The 18,327-nt window shown below is 39.8% G+C and overlaps 1 protein-coding gene across 3 annotated transcripts in view; it reads right to left on the bottom strand.

The window, feature by feature from the left end:
• Window positions 1–18,327, bottom strand: part of LOC139751566 (uncharacterized) — a 307,619-nt gene that overhangs the window by 65,677 nt on the left and 223,615 nt on the right. Inside the window, exon 1 of one of the 3 annotated variants that reach the window (XM_071667136.1) lies at window positions 3,281–3,341. The exons of 1 other annotated variant lie outside the window; for it this stretch is intronic. The gene's annotated coding sequence lies outside the window, so the exon portion shown is untranslated. Of the gene's footprint in view, window positions 1–2,913; window positions 3,041–3,280; window positions 3,342–18,327 lie in introns of those variants that run through there. One more of the 3 variants, XM_071667137.1, reaches the window with a different exon arrangement.

The raw sequence follows: 18,327 nt of genomic DNA on the forward strand, positions 1-18,327 counted from the left end.
CAGTACATGGCTAAACCCAAATAGGCAGATTCCAGCAGGGGTTGAAAAAAGGCAAAAAAGAGACAGGATAGAGAGTATTAGCAAATTTCAGACAGAAGAAGAAAATGTTGTGGAAGGAGGAGAGTAGTGAAGAGAACAAGAGAACTAATGGAAGAATCAGAAGTAGAAGCAGATAAGGAAGTGGTAACAGGCAAAGAAAACATGAAGAAGATATGGAGTAAGTATTTGGAAGGACTATTAAATGTGTTAGGTGATAGGGTGACAGACTGGGGTGTTTGGGACACAGAGGTACATAGAGTAAGAGACCCAAGGCAAATGATCTGGGGAAAAGAGAAGAGGTGGTGAATGCCTTCCATAAGATGAAGCATGATAAAGGTGCTGGAGTGAATGGAATTACAACTGAATATCACAAGAAAGGGGATGAAAGTGTTGTTGGCTTGTTGGTTATAATTTTCACTGCATGCATGGCCCAAGGTAAGGTGCCAGACAACCGACAGAATGGCTGAATAGTGATACTGTCTAGCCCAATGTGTATAGAGAAATATGTTCAAACTACAAAGATAACAGCTTGTTGAGTATACCTGGAAAGTTGTATGAGTAAGTGGTGATTGAGAGGGTGATGGTAAGTACAGAAATGAGGAGAGGAACACTGTGGATTTAGGAGTAATAGCAGATGTGAGGATCAGGGCTTTGCTTTGAAGAATGAATACTGGGTGAGAAACACTTAAAGAGATGCAATTGTACATGGCATGTATGGATCTGAAGTTGAGAGAATTGATAGAGAGGCTTTGTGGAGGTGGCACAAATATACTGTATGCTAGGAAGGCTACCGTGCCACTGAAGAGGTTTTATTGAGAGTAAAGCGTGTGTGCTGATAGAATGAGAGAAGTGTGAGTGCATTCAGGGATAAGTGATGGCACTATGGCTGTTAAACCTTTTTATGAATGGGAAGGTGAGGGAGGTAAATGAGGGTTCTAGAAAGGGGCAGTTCTACTGTCAGTTGTGGAGTAGGGACTGGGAGTGGAGTGAGTTGCTGTTTGCAAACAACATACTTTGGTAGTGGACTAAAATGAGAAACTGCAGAAGCTGAAGCATAAGTTTGGGAGAGTGTGTGAAAGGAGGAAGTTGAGTTAATGTGATTAAAAATAAGGAAACGAAGTTTAGCATAGATGAGAGAAAGGTTTTTGTAAGTTTTGTCATTATCAACATTCATTTAAGCAGATGATCCGTAATGAACCAACAATTTTCCCTGAACACTTTATGGTGCTCTAAGTCAACTTTACTAAATGTAAGACTGCACTGAAATGAAATTTACCTAATTCCATTAAAAAAGAGCAGCAGAGCTAAACTGGTACATTAACATATTAATTTTTCAGAATAAATACTGGGTAATTGTCTAGTTCCTCTTCCCATTATACTACTAAGTTTAAAAACTTTAACTATGGAGGAAAAGTTGTTTCAAAACTGATATTTTTATAAACATTTATTACAGCATACAATGATAAAATTTACTTTACAACTGAAAAACTTGGTAAAGTTCCACTTTGAAGGTACCTCAGTAATAATCTATGGATCTGGATGATATACAATCAGAAGACTTCTCACCCTTAGAATAAGTAAGTCATTCTAGGGGGAGCATGATTTGTGGCACTATCTTTTTTCCCTAGGAAAAAGTAAAAGAGTGCTCTGATTAGGTTAAATGTGTATTAGAAGTCAGACACGATCATAAACCAATAAAGCCTACAAAAACTTTACCTGGATGAAGTAAACACATTCATCAAGCAAACTATGCAACACATGAATTGAAATATCCTAACATTCACTTCTTTTTTAAAACACTAAAAATACATACATTTAGTAGATAACATTTTCATAAGTTTTGCTAATTTCTAGAAATGTTTCCCTTAACTTTATCCCACATTTTCCAGATTCACATAACACTCCCCACTAGATTATGATAATGATCTATTATTGTATGATTAAAAGCAATAATCCGAATCACGTTCCCATCAAAATCACCTCCAATAAATGCATTAATACGCATTTCTTCCAAGTCTAAGTAATTTCTACAGTGTCTCTAAACTGGAACTTTATGGAAAACTGAAGTCTGGCATGAATCATCAGAGAGGTCTGGTCCATAACTTTGTTTACTGTAAATAATGTTTTGGGTAATAACACAATCTACAAGTTTATTTTCATTTCTTACGCCTATTATCAATGTTTCAGTGTTTACCATGTTTTCATTATAATTTTCATTATAATTTAGGAGCTTTACAATCGCAATTATTTGTTTCTAGTTATGTGAAGTATGTGCCTGCATAGCCTGAAGTTAAATGTACTTTCAAATTTTGAATGATCTGCAAGAAGATAGCTAGCTAATATCTATGCCTCTCCTACAATGTTTTCCAACAAACATCCACCTAAGGGCTATGTTGAAATAGGTTCGGGGGTTAGGAAAGTTTGATTAGTTTAACTGTTTTAACCTAACACTTTCCTTGCACTTCAATGTGACCAAAGGTAAGAGATATCTGATGACGTCTCCATTTGGTTTTTGTACACTTTTCCCATGATTAAGAATCCTCTTATTATTAATCGGAAGTATCAAAGGATATCTACATATTTGCAACGATTTCTCTTCCATAGAAAATATCATCAGGAAATTAACACAAAGACAACGGCTATTAATCCTTTTGAAATCCTGCTCCTCTTCCTAACTCGACCAGTGGTGATGTATGGAAAGTATGTTTCAGACTGCTAGTACTTTTCATCGAAATTCTTTGACACTACCCTGAAGTCCATTCTCTCTAGAATTGCATTAATAACTAAAATCATGGAAATTATTGGCAAATAACATTAAGAGAAACATTGGGCGATATCTTATAAAAACATGACAAAGACGTTCGCTTTGCACACCTCCCGAGTCGGGCCAAACACCAGGCCAGATAAGTCGTACATCTTTACTGTGTCATGGCTCAGTGACAACAAGTCTGTTGGTTGTAACAAGCATTATGCATGTGTCATACACGTGGCATTCATTCAATCTTATGTAGGTGGCCATCTCATACACCAGTGACATAACTCATTGCCATCTGGATATTTGTTTACATCCAACATGGCGAGCACAGTCGTAATCAACGGGCCGCGGACAAATTTCCTAGCCGTAAAACATCTTCTTCTCGGCCAAAGAGAGTATGTTTACTACTGTAGACATTATGAAAAGTATATCTTCTTTTTGTGTGTGTCTTATCATGCTCTATGAAAGATAATGGTGATAACATACCAATGAATAGGACAGAGAACAGAATATTCTTGCTGGCCTTGATGCTATACGAGAATTCATTAGAAGAAAAACTTTCACTTATATTTCACATCTTTGCAAGATCTTACACAAAAGACATGTTATTATTCAAACTATGTATCAAAGTAGGCATAATAATTCAAATGTGAAAAGATATCAATATTTTAATTCAGAATTCAAGTGACTGAACCCGGGCGTTTCGAAAGTTAATTCAGGAAAAACTGCTGTTCATGATAATCGTATATATCTCATCGCAGTCCAACTTTGCTGTACCTTTCTTTATTTCTTTATACTTAGAGTTATAGGTGAAATCATATATCACATTTATATCAAAGCTATCCGGTTTTTATGGAGAAATACATCAACTGATATCATTTGATCATCCTTGACCCTACGTCTATCAGCCAGTCTTATTGAGGGATGAGTAATGCAGTGTGGTGTAGGGATGGAGCAGGACACTAAGTATGAGATAATCATAAGTCACCATGAGTGTGTCATGTGTTCTATCCTACAAAGAAAAAAGAATTTTATCAAACGATAAATTAACAGAGTGTAGAAATGTTTGTATGTGATGATAAGCACCAGTATATTGCTCTAAGCGCTTAGCCAGGTTTTGAGGAAAAATTTCAAGGAAGTTGATAACATAAAACAGCTGATAACACAAAACAGCTGATGACAATTTTCAGGAAAGTTGATAACATAAAACAGCTGATAACACAAAACAGCTGATGACAATTTTCAGCAAAGTTGATAACATAAAACAGCTGATAACACAAAACAGCTGATGAGAATTTTCAGGAAAGTTGATAACATAAAACAGCTGATAACACAAAACAGCTGATGACGATTTTCAGCAAAGTTGATAACATAAAACAGCTGATAACAAAAAACAGCTGATGACAATTTTCAGGAAAGTTGATGACACAAAACAGCTGATGACAATTTTTAGGAAAGTTGATAACATAAAACAGCTGATAACAATGATAAAGGAAGTTGATAACACAAAACAGCTGATAACAATGATCAAGGAAGTTGATAACATGAAACAGCTGACGACAATTATCAAGGAAGTTGATAATATAAAAAATCTGGTAATAATTTTCAAGGGCACAAACATGGCAGGATTATTGTGCACATAATGGCAGGATTATTATGCGCATACATGACAGGATCATTGTGCACATACATGGCAGGATTATTGTGCACATACATGTCAGGATCATTGTGCACATACATGACAGAATTATTGTGCACTTGGCAGGATTATTGTGCACATACATGGCAGGATTATTGTGCATATACATGGCAGGATAATTGTGCACATACATGACAGGATTATTGTGCATATACATGGCAGGATTATTGTGCACATACATGACAGGATTATTGTGCACATACATGACAGGATTATTGTGCATATACATGACAGAATTATTGTGCACTTACATGGCAGGATTATTGTGCACATACATGACAGAATTATTGTGCACTTACATGGCAGGATTATTGTGCACATACATGGCAGGATCATTGTGCACATACATGACAGAATTATTGTGCACTTACATGGCAGGATTATTGTGCACATACATGGCAGGATTATTGTACACATACATAACAGGATTATTATGCATATACATGACAGAATTATTGTGCACTTACATGGCAGGATTATTGTGCACATACTTGACAGAATTATTGTGCACTTACATGGCAGGATTATTGTGCATATACATGACAGAATTATTGTGCACTTACAGGGCGGGATTATTGAGCACATACATGACAGAATTATTGTGCACTTACATGGCAGGATTATTGTGCATATACAAGACAGGATTATTGTGCACATACATGTGACAGGCATCAGAGCAGGAGCGATCAATCCAAAACTTGAGGAGAAAAAGATTTACACTTAGGGTGTAATGCTACACCCGCCAAGATAACCTGTGCTATGTGACCTGTACGTTCGTCATGCATCACATTATTTTTCCAGAATTGGTGTTTCCTCTCACACAGGCAGGTAGTGTCTCCTCTGGCATGAGTATTCAGCATACCAAAAAGCATCTATGCTGAAATTATCAAGAAAATCCATTTTTTGAAAAAATCATGAAAAATCCAAGGCTATAGCCCTACCAAATATTTTGCTCAGATCTTCAACTTCTTCAGATTTTAATGAAAATCTGGACATAGATATTATCTTACATGGTGTTTAAGGATTTCTAATCAAATGACAGCATTTCGCACTATTAATGCCTTTAATTACTCCTAAACTTAATTATAATAAAATTAGTAAGCTAATCACTCGACTAATTACACGAATTTTTTGGTTTTGACCACAGATTCGTATTCAGCATTCCGAAAAGCATCTATGCTGAAAGTTTCAAGAAAATCCATTTTTTCTTGATTTTTTAAAAAAATGGAATTTCTTGAGAATTCCAGCAGAGATGCTTTTCGGTATGCTGAATACGAATCTGTGGTCAAAACCAAAAAATTCGTGTAATTAATCGAGTAATTAGCTTACTAATTTTATTATAATAAATTTTAGGAGTAATCAAAGGCATTAATAGTGCGAAATGCAGTCATTTGACTAGCAATCCTTAAACAGCATGTAAAATAACATCTATATCCAGATTTTCATTAAAATCTGAAGAAGTTGAATATCTGAGTAAAATATTTCGTAAGGATTTTTCTTAATTGTTTTCATAAAATGGATTTTCTTGAAACTTTCAGCATAGATGCTTTTTGGTATACTGAATACTAATCTGTCGTTAAACCCCAAAAATTCGTGTAATTAGTCGAGTAATTAGCATACTAATTTTATAATTAATTTTAGGAGTAATTAAATACATTAATAGTGCGAAATGCAGTCATTTGACTAGAAATCCTTAATCACCATGTAAAATAATATCTATATCCAGATTTTCATTAAAATCTGAAGAAGTTGAATTTCTGAGTAAAATATTTCGTAAGGATTTTTCTTAATTTTTTTCATAAAATGGATTTTCTTGAAACTTTCAGCATAGATGCTTTTTGGTATACTGAATAATAATCTGTCGTTAAACCCCAAAAATTCGTGTAATTAGTCGAGTAATTAGCATACTAATTTTATTATAATTAATTTTAGGAGTAATTAAAGGCATTAATAGTGCGAAATGCAGTCATTTGACTAGAAATCCTTAATCAGCATGTAAAATAATATCTATACCCAGATTTTCATTAAAATCTGAAGAAGTTGAAAATCTGAGCAAAATATTTCGTAAGGCTATGGCCTTGGATTTTTCTTGATTTTTTTCAAAAAATGGATTTTCTTGAAATTTTTAGCATAGATGCGTTTCGGTATGCTGAATGCGAATCTGTGGTCAAAAGCCAAAAATTCGTGTAATTAGTCGAGTAATTAGCAAATTAATTTTACTATAATTAGTCTTAGGAGTAATTAAAGGCATTAATAATGCGAAATGCTGTCATTTGACTTGAAATCCTTAATCAGCATTTAAAATAATATCTATATCCAGATTTTCATTAAAATCTGAAGAAGTTGAAAATCTGAGCAAAATATTTGGTAAGGCTAGCCTTGGATTTTTCTTGGTTTTTTCGAAAAATGGATTTTCTTGAAACTTTCAGCATAGATGCTTTTTGGTATGCTGAATACTAATCTGTCGTTAAAACCCAAAAATTCGCGTAATTAGTCGAGTAATTAGCATACAAATTTCATTATAATAAATTTTAGGCGTAATTAAAGGCATTAATAGTGCGAAATGTTGTCATTTGACTAGAAATCCTTAAACAGCATGTAGAATAGCATCTATATCGAGATTTTCATTAAAATCTGAAGAAGTTGAATATCTGAGTAAAATATTTCGTAAGGCTAACCTTGGATTTTTCTTAATTTTTTTCATAAAATGGATTTTCTTGAAACTTTCAGCATAGATGCTTTTTGGTATACTGAATACTAATCTGTCGTTAAACCCCAAAAATTCGTGTAATTAGTCGAGTAATTAGCATACGAATTTTATAATTAATTTTAAGAGTAATCAAAGGCATTAATAGTGCGAAATGCAGTCATTTGACTAGAAATCCTTAATCAGCATGTAAAATAACATCTATATCCAGATTTTCATTAAAATCTGAAGAAGTTGAAAATCTGAGCAAAATATTTTCGTAAGGCTATAGCCTTGGATTTTTCTTGATTTTTTTCAAAAAATGGATTTTCTTGGAATTTTTAGCATAGATGCGTTTCGGTATGCTGAATGCGAATCTGTGGTCAAGAGCCAAAACTTCGTGTAATTAGTCGAGAAATTAGCAAATTAATTATACTATAATTAATCTTAGGAGTAATTAAAGGCATTAATAATGCGAAATGCTGTCATTTGACTTGAAATCCTTAATCAGCATTTAAAATAATATCTATATCCAGATTTTCATTAAAATCTGAAGAAGTTGAAAATCTGAGCAAAATATTTGGTAATATATGATTCTTTCAAAAAATGGATTTTCTTGAAATCTTTAGCATAGATGCGTTTCGATATGCTGAATGCGAATCTGTGGTCAAAAGCCAAAAATTCGTGTAATTAGTCGAGTAATTAGCAAACTAATTTTACTATAATTAATCTTAGGAGTAATTAAAGGCATTAATAGTGCGAAATTCTGTCATTTGACTAGAAATCCTTAAACGGCATGTAAAATAACATCTATATCCAGATTTTCATTAAAATCTGAAGAAGTTGAATATCTGAGTAAAATATTTCGTAAGGATTTTTCTTAATTGTTTTCATAAAATGGATTTTCTTGAAACTTTCAGCATAGATGCTTTTTGGTATACTGAATACTAATCTGTCGTTAAACCCCAAAAATTCGTGTAATTAGTCGAGTAATTAGCATACTAATTTTATAATTAATTTTAGGAGTAATTAAAGGCATTAATAGTGCGAAATGCAGTCATTTGACTAGAAATCCTTAATCAGCATGTAAAATAATATCTATATCCAGATTTTCATTAAAATCTGAAGAAGTTGAAAATCTGAGCAAAATATTTCGTAAGGCTATGCCTTGGATTTTTCTTGATTTTTTTCAAAAAATGGATTTTCTTGAAATTTTTAGCATAGATGCGTTTCGGTATGCTGAATGCGAATCTGTGGTTAAAAGCCAAAAATTCGTGTAATTAGTCGAGTAATTAGCAAATTAATTTTACTATAATTAATCTTAGGAGTAATTAAAGGCATTAATAATGCGAAATGCTGTCATTTGACTTGAAATCCTTAATCAGCATTTAAAATAATATCTATATCCAGATTTTCAATAAAATCTGAAGAAGTTGAAAATCTGAGCAAAATATTTGGTAAGGCTAGCCTTGGATTTTTCTTGATTTTTTTCAAAAAAATGGATTTTCTTGAATTTTTTAGCATAGATGCTTTTCGGTATGCTGAATACTAATCTGTCGTTCAAAAGCCAAAAATTCGTGTAATTAGTCGAGTAATTAGCAAACTAATTTTACTATAATTAATCTTAGGAGTAATTAAAGGCATTAATAGTGCGAAATGCTGTCATTTGACTTGAAATCCTTAATCAGCATTTAAAATAATATCTATATCCAGATTTTCATTAAAATCTGAAGAAGATGAAAATCTGAACAAAATATTGGATTTTTCTTGATTTGATTAGTCGAGTAATTAGCAAACTAATTCTATTATAATTAATTTTAGGAGTAATTAAAGGCATTAATAGTGCGAAATTCTGTCATTTGACTAGAAATCCTTAAACAGTATGTAAAATAACATCTATATCTATATATCTATATTCTTGATTAATTAGTCGAGTAATTAGCAAACTAATTCTATTATAATCAATTTTAGGAGTAATTAAAGGCATTAATAGTGCGGAATTCTGTCATTTGACTAGAAATCCTTAAACAGCATGTAAAATAACATCTATATCCAGATTTTCATTAAAATCTGAAGTTGAATATCTGAGTAAAATATTTCGTAAGGCAAGCCTTGGATTTTTCTTGATTTTTTTCGAAAAATGGATTTTCTCGAAACTTTCAGCATAGATGCTTTTTGATATGCTGAATACTAATCTGTCGTTAAAAACCAAAAATTCGTGTAATTAGTCGAGTAATTAGCATAATGATTTTATTATAATTAATTTTAGGAGTAATGGAAGGCATTAATAGCGCGAAATGATGTCATTTGACTAGAAATCCTTAAACAGCATGTAAAATAACATCCATATCCAGATTTTCAATAAAATCTGAAGAAGTTGAAAATCTGAGCAAAATATTTGGTAAGGCCTTGGATTTTTTTGATTTTTTTTTTCGAAAAATGGATCTTCTTGAAACTTTCAGCATAGATGCTTTTTGGCATGCTGAATACGAATCTGTCGTTAAAACCCAAAAATTCGCGTAATTAGTCGAGTAATTAGCATACTAATTTTATAATTAATTTTAGGAGTAATTAAAGGCATTAATAGTACGAAATGCTGTCATTTGACTAGAAATCCTTAAACAGCATGTAAAATAACATCTATATCCAGATTTTCATTAAAATCTGAAGAAGTTGAATATCTGAGTAAAATATTTCGTAAGGCAAGCCTTGGATTTTTCTTAATTTTTTTCATAAAAAGGATTTTTTTGAAACTTTCAGCATAGATGCTTTTTGGTATACTGAATACTAATCTTTGGTTAAAACCCAAAAATGCGCGTAATTAGTCGAGTAATTAGCAAACTAATTTTATTATAATTAATCTTAGGAGTAATTAAAGGCATTAATAGTGCGAAATTCTGTCATTTGACTAGAAATCCTTAAACAGCATGTAAAATAACATCTATATCCAGATTTTCATTAAAATCTGAAGAAGTTGAATATCTGAGTAAAATATTTCGTAAGGCAAGCCTTGGATTTTCTTAATTTTTTTCATAAAATGAATTTTCTTGAAACTTTCAGCATAGTTGCTTTTTGGTATACTGAATACTAACCTCTGGTTAAAACCCAAAAATGCGTGTAATTAGTCGAGTAATTAGCATACCAATTTTATTATAATTAATCTTAGGAGTAATTAAAGGCATTAATAGCGCGAAATGCTGTCATTTGACTAGAAATCCTTAATCAGCATGTAAAACAACATCTATACCCAGATTTTCATTAAAATCTGAAGAAGCTGAAAATCTGAGCAAAATATTTGGTATGGCCTTGGATTTTTCTTGATTTTTTTCAAAAAATGGATTTTCTTGAAATTTTTAGCATAGTTGCGTTTCGGTATGCTGAATGCGAATCTGTGGTCAAAAGCCAAAAATTCGTGTAATTAGTCGAGTAGTTAGCAAACTAATTTTAGTATAATTAATCTTAGGAGTAATTAAAGGCATTAATAATGCGAAATGCTGTCATTTGACTTGAAATCCTTAATTAGCATGTAAAATAACATCTATATCCAGATTTTTATTAAAATCTAAAGAAGTTGAAAATCTGAATTTTTCAAAATATGGATTTTCTTGAGAATTTCAGCATAGATGCTTTTCGGAATGCTGAATACGAATCTGTGGTCAAAACCAAAAAATTCGTGTAATTAGTCGAGTAATTAGCATACTAATTTTATCATAATTTTTAGGAGTAATTAAAGGCATTAATAATGCGAAATGCTGTCATTTAACTAGAAATCCTTAACAGCATGTAAAATAACATCTATATCCAGATTTTCATTAGTGGTCAACTACTATCTTTCTGATCATCTTTTCTAGTACCTTACGCACCATACTCCGCAGAGAACTACTGGTGTGTACGTGGGTCAGATCAACTTCCCGGTCTCCTTCCTGAAAGATCGGTATGACAATATAATACAATAGGTTAGCATGCTTATTGTGAACGGCCATGTAAGGTGTGAACATTGCTTAACGACACACACACACACACACACACACACACACAAACAGTCATAAGTCAGTATTCCTCTTTCATTTGTTGACATGTTTGCCACCAAACGTATGACAAGTAGTAATGCGTACTTGACAATGACTGACATGGCATAGGTAAAATTGCACCGGTAAAGGTCATCTCGGGTGAAATTAATGGGTGAAAATGAAAAGAATGAAATTAATCAAGGTTCTGCAGGTGTTAGTGAACTAGGCTCTTCAAAGCAGGGAGGCTATAGGAAGGAGACGAGATGGGAGAGGAAAACCCACAGTGTCGCTATTCGACGATGGAAGGTATCAAGTTCATCCCCGTGTAGCAGGTCTCCATATACACAGAGTATGGATCACAGCGGCCAGACGGGTGCCGCTGGTCCAGGCCTTAGCAGCAAGGACACATGCAGACAGCAGTGGCCGGAATGATACCTGTAAAATAGGTGCTTTCCCCTCTCACTAGTCAAGAAATAGACGATGAACCACCCTAGATGTGCGAGCAGGAGTGCATATGCGGGCGAATGAAACCTCTGTGGTTATGCAACAGCTCCTCTAAAGAAAATTGGGTACTGTTCTTGTACAGTACCCCAAGCCTGTGAGAAACAGACTTCGTGATGTTTATTACATGGAATGTCTTGGCCAGAGTGGAGAATATGATTATGCCCAGCATGTTCATGTCAGTGCTGGGTTGAATTATGTTAGTTTGAAACTGAGAAGGAAACGAGTGACACAAACAGATGTTGGGAAAAATTGCATTTTAGTGCTAATGTAATTAACCAGGCTACTGCTTCTCTACTGCGTAATGTTACTCAGGTCCGAAATGAACGAGTGAACGAGGAAATATATGGAAAACGAGAAAGGGAAAAAATCTTTAATGTTTTCTACTGCTGCCACACTAACCAATGACTTCTTGTTCTCTTCCATTATTACTAACAGCCTCGTTAGGACTCAGTGGTCTAGTGCCGTTTGAATTCCGTTGTAATCAGTGTTAGAACGCGAGCGGAAGGATAGTGAGTTGAAGAGTATAAAATGGAATCATCAGCGCAAGGATGAAGATAGAAAGTGGAGCGAGATGATCATTTATGGAGAAGAGAAAGAGATTAGGGACAGGACAGAACCCTGAGATACACCTGGTGACTCGTTGATCCGGTAAGCAGGGGAAGTCGCTCCATCCACGAGTACAATACTGCAATGTAAAGGCCAAAGAGGAAGCCATGCACTGGGAAAAAGATAGAAAAAAAAAAATAATGATAATAATGATGATCAAGAGTAGAGAGCAGACTTGTGCCATACCCTGTCAAATGCTTAGAAGTGGCTGAGCGCCATGCTGAAAGGTTGAAGAAAAATGCTTGAGAGGCGGGACAGAGGTGTCACACGGGAAACCTCACCAGCAGACCTAATACTGTCAAAGCAGGATTGGTGATCAGAAAGGAAGAAGTGGAGTTATATACATGTTTGGGAAGGGGAAGACCCGCGGGGCGATAGCTGGAACCAATAGAAGGTTCACCTTTCCCAGGGAAGGGCACCACCAAGGCAAGTTTCGCCGATGGAGTGAAATAAGCTTTCCCGCGCACGCAGTTTACTAAAGCATAATCACAACAAAGATTATTCTCCTCCACCCATACCCGGAGCCCTGACCACATCTCGATAACCCTCCACTCACACACGAACCCTGACCACAACACAATACCTCTTCACCTCCACACGAAGCTCTGACCAAAAAAACAATGCCCCTTCACTCACAAAGCTCTACCCATTAAATAATACCCCTCCTTGCACACACAGAGCCCTACCTACAACATATTACACCTCCAAACAAGCTTTACCCCTAACTTCCACCCACACACGATGCTTTACCCTCACACAGTAACCCACCACCCACACACGATGCCTTACCTTCACACAATACTCCTCCACCCACTCACGATGCCTTACTGTAACACAGTACCCCTTCACCCACACACGATGTCTTACCCTAACACAATACCCCTCCACCCACACTTGAGGCCTTATCCGTAATACAGTACCCCTCAACCCACATAGGAAAGTCCTTGCCACATAACAATACCCTTCCAGCCAAGCACTACCCCTCCACCTACACAGGTGGCTCTCCACCCACATCACAATACTCCACCTAAACACGAATTCTTATCCACAAAAACATTACCCCTCCACCCATACCTGAAGCTTTGCCACAAAATCTCTACACTCACAACGACACCCTACCCACACATGATACTATTCACACTCCTAAATGATATATAAACCTTCTCATTTAACACTACACAAGCATTAACCACGAGCACACCATATAACATAACAGCCTCAAAAACAAGCCACACAACACGCACCAACCAAACCCCAACCCACCGCTTATACAAGCGACACACGAGACCATCCACCCACTCAGAGGCTAATGACCTGAGCCAGCACATCAATATTGTCACTATTTTCTTCACAAAAATCATCAAACATCTGGAAGCTGGCAAAACTTAGAGCAATCTTGAAACCTGTCAGACCACCTAATCTTCTATCCGCTGTCTTTAAAGTCTTGACAGGCTAATCTAAATGAATCAACGTCCACACCCACCCTTTCCCCAGAGAAAAAAACATAGACTCCGTCCAAATTACTCCACAAGCAGTCACCATATCACAGATTCCAGCAGGACATAATACCCAGACCCCCATCGTGCACCGTACTGATCACCAGACACGAAGAAAGTAGTTGGCACAGTACCTTGACACGTAGCCATCGTCAACATGACCAACACCACCATTCTAGGGTACAACAAATTGATGATCACTGAAATTTCTCTGCAGTGACAACTATACGTTACGCACAATAATACTACTTCGTATATCTACAATCTCCTGAACGCAGTAAATGATCAAAAGGTTAAGTTATTTTTTTTTTGATTAAAAAAATGATTTGATATATATAGTTTTATTAGAAAGACAGTAATAAGTTTGAGTTAGTATTGTGTGTTGAATAAAAGCTATGTTTATGAGTTACACAGGAAAATGTATTCTACAAAAACATACATACAATCCAGAAGTGACGTTCTGTCACACTTCATTATCTGTGTTACAAAGTCTTCCATCACCTCCCCAAACCATAACATCCTCGTCCTTTCTTACACAGACAACCTGTACGTTACGTTACACTGTGTGGACCAGCTACCACAGTGTGGACCAGCTACCACGGTGTGGACCAGGTACCACAGTGTGGACCAGCTACCACAGTGTGGACCAGCTACCACAGTGTGGACCAGCTACCACTGTGTGGACCAGCTACCACAGTGTGGACCAGCTACCACAGTGTGGACCAGCTACCACTGTGTGGACCAGCTACCACAGTGTGGACCAGCTACCACAGTGTAGACCAGCTACCACAGTGTGGACCAGCTACCACAGTGTGGACCAGCTACCACAGTGTGGACCAGCTACCACAGTGTGGACCAGCTACCACAGTGTGGACCAGCTACCACAGTGTAGACCAGCTACCACAGTGTGGACCAGCTACCACTGTGTGGACCAGCTACCACTGTGTGGACCAGCTACCACAGTGTGGACCAGCTACCACAGTGTGGACCAGCTACCACAGTGTAGACCAGCTACCACAGTGTGGACCAGCTACCACAGTGTGGACCAGCTACCACAGTGTGGACCAGCTACCACTGTGTGGACCAGCTACCACTGTGTGGACCAGCTACCACAGTGTGGACCAGCTACCACTGTGTGGACCAGCTACCACAGTGTGGACCAGCTACCACGGTGTGGACCAGCTACCACAGTGTGGACCAGCTACCACAGTGTGGACCAGCTACCACAGTGTGGACCAGCTACCACAGTGTGGACCAGCTACCACAGTGTGGACCAGCTACCACAGTGTGGACCAGCTACCACAGTGTGGACCAGCTACCACAGTGTGGACCAGCTACCACAGTGTGGACCAGCTACCACAGTGTGGACCAGCTACCACAGTGTGGACCAGCTACCACTGTGTGGACCAGCTACCACAGTGTGGACCAGCTACCACAGTGTGGACCAGCTACCACAGTGTGGACCAGCTACCACAGTGTGGACCAGCTACCACAGTGTGGACCAGCTACCACAGTGTGGACCAGCTACCACAGTGTGGACCAGCTACCACAGTGTGGACCAGCTACCACAGTGTGGACCAGCTACCACAGTGTGGACCAGCTACCACAGTGTGGACCAGCTACCACAGTGTGGACCAGCTACCACAGTGTGGACCAGCTACCACAGTGTGGACCAGCTACCACAGTGTGGACCAGCTACCACAGTGTGGACCAGCTACCACAGTGTGGACCAGCTACCACAGTGTGGACCAGCTACCACGGTGTGGACCAGCTACCACAGTGTAGACCAGCTACCACAGTGTGGACCAGCTACCACAGTGTGGACCAGCTACCACAGTGTGGACCAGCTACCACAGTGTGGACCAGCTACCACAGTGTGGACCAGCTACCACAGTGTGGACCAGCTACCACAGTGTGGACCAGCTACCACAGTGTGGACCAGCTACCACAGTGTGGACCAGCTACCACTGTGTGGACCAGCTACCACAGTGTGGACCAGCTACCACAGTGTGGACCAGCTACCACAGTGTGGACCAGCTACCACAGTGTGGACCAGCTACCACAGTGTGGACCAGCTACCACAGTGTGGACCAGCTACCACTGTGTGGACCAGCTACCACAGTGTGGACCAGCTACCACAGTGTGGACCAGCTACCACAGTGTGGACCAGCTACCACAGTGTAGACCAGCTACCACAGTGTAGACCAGCTACCACAGTGTGGACCAGCTACCACAGTGTGGACCAGCTACCACTGTGTGGACCAGCTACCACAGTGTGGACCAGCTACCACAGTGTGGACCAGCTACCACAGTGTGGACCAGCTACCACAGTGTAGACCAGCTACCACAGTGTGGACCAGCTACCACAGTGTAGACCAGCTACCACAGTGTGGACCAGCTACCACTGTGTGGACCAGCTACCACAGTGTGGACCAGCTACCACAGTGTGGACCAGCTACCACTGTGTGGACCAGCTACCACAGTGTGGACCAGCTACCACAGTGTGGACCAGCTACCACAGTGTGGACCAGCTACCACTGTGTGGACCAGCTACCACAGTGTGGACCAGCTACCACAGTGTGGACCAGCTACCACAGTGTGGACCAGCTACCACAGTGTGGACCAGCTACCACAGTGTGGACCAGCTACCACAGTGTGGACCAGCTACCACAGTGTGGACCAGCTACCACAGTGTGGACCAGCTACCACAGTGTGGACCAGCTACCACAGTGTGGACCAGCTACCACAGTGTGGACCAGCTACCACAGTGTGGACCAGCTACCACAGTGTGGACCAGCTACCACAGTGTGGACCAGCTACCACGGTGTGGACCAGGTACCACAGTGTGGACCAGCTACCACTGTGTGGACCAGCTACCACAGTGTGGACCAGCTACCACAGTGTGGACCAGCTACCACAGTGTAGACCAGCTACCACAGTGTGGACCAGCTACCACAGTGTGGACCAGCTACCACTGTGTGGACCAGCTACCACAGTGTGGACCAGCTACCACAGTGTGGACCAGCTACCACAGTGTAGACCAGCTACCACAGTGTGGACCAGCTACCACTGTGTGGACCAGCTACCACAGTGTGGACCAGCTACCACAGTGTGGACCAGCTACCACAGTGTGGACCAGCTACCACAGTGTGGACCAGCTACCACTGTGTGGACCAGCTACCACTGTGTGGACCAGCTACCACAGTGTGGACCAGCTACCACAGTGTAGACCAGCTACCACAGTGTGGACCAGCTACCACAGTGTGGACCAGCTACCACAGTGTGGACCAGCTACCACAGTGTGGACCAGCTACCACAGTGTGGACCAGCTACCACAGTGTGGACCAGCTACCACAGTGTAGACCAGCTACCACAGTGTGGACCAGCTACCACAGTGTAGACCAGCTACCACAGTGTGGACCAGCTACCACAGTGTGGACCAGCTACCACAGTGTAGACCAGCTACCACAGTGTGGACCAGCTACCACAGTGTGGACCAGCTACCACAGTGTGGACCAGCTACCACAGTGTGGACCAGCTACCACAGTGTGGACCAGCTACCACGGTGTGGACCAGCTACCACTGTGTGGACCAGCTACCACTGTGTGGACCAGCTACCACAGTGTGGACCAGCTACCACTGTGTGGACCAGCTACCACGGTGTGGACCAGGTACCACAGTGTGGACCAGCTACCACAGTGTGGACCAGCTACCACAGTGTAGACCAGCTACCACAGTGTGGACCAGCTACCACTGTGTGGACCAGCTACCACAGTGTGGACCAGCTACCACAGTGTGGACCAGCTACCACAGTGTAGACCAGCTACCACAGTGTGGACCAGCTACCACAGTGTGGACCAGCTACCACAGTGTGGACCAGCTACCACAGTGTGGACCAGCTACCACTGTGTGGACCAGCTACCACTGTGTGGACCAGCTACCACAGTGTAGACCAGCTACCACAGTGTGGACCAGCTACCACAGTGTAGACCAGCTACCACAGTGTGGACCAGCTACCACAGTGTGGACCAGCTACCACAGTGTGGACCAGCTACCACAGTGTGGACCAGCTACCACAGTGTGGACCAGCTACCACAGTGTGGACCAGCTACCACAGTGTGGACCAGCTACCACAGTGTGGACCAGCTACCACAGTGTGGACCAGCTACCACGGTGTGGACCAGCTACCACAGTGTGGACCAGCTACCACAGTGTGGACCAGCTACCACAGTGTGGACCAGCTACCACAGTGTGGACCAGCTACCACAGTGTGGACCAGCTACCACGGTGTGGACCAGCTACCACAGTGTGGACCAGCTACCACAGTGTGGACCAGCTACCACAGTGTGGACCAGCTACCACAGTGTGGACCAGCTACCACAGTGTGGACCAGCTACCACAGTGTAGACCAGCTACCACAGTGTAGACCAGCTACCACAGTGTGGACCAGCTACCACAGTGTGGACCAGCTACCACAGTGTAGACCAGCTACCACAGTGTAGACCAGCTACCACAGTGTGGACCAGCTACCA

This window comes from Panulirus ornatus, chromosome 11 (assembly GCF_036320965.1).
Source record: "Panulirus ornatus isolate Po-2019 chromosome 11, ASM3632096v1, whole genome shotgun sequence".
In the NCBI taxonomy this organism is placed as follows: domain Eukaryota; kingdom Metazoa; phylum Arthropoda; class Malacostraca; order Decapoda; family Palinuridae; genus Panulirus; species Panulirus ornatus.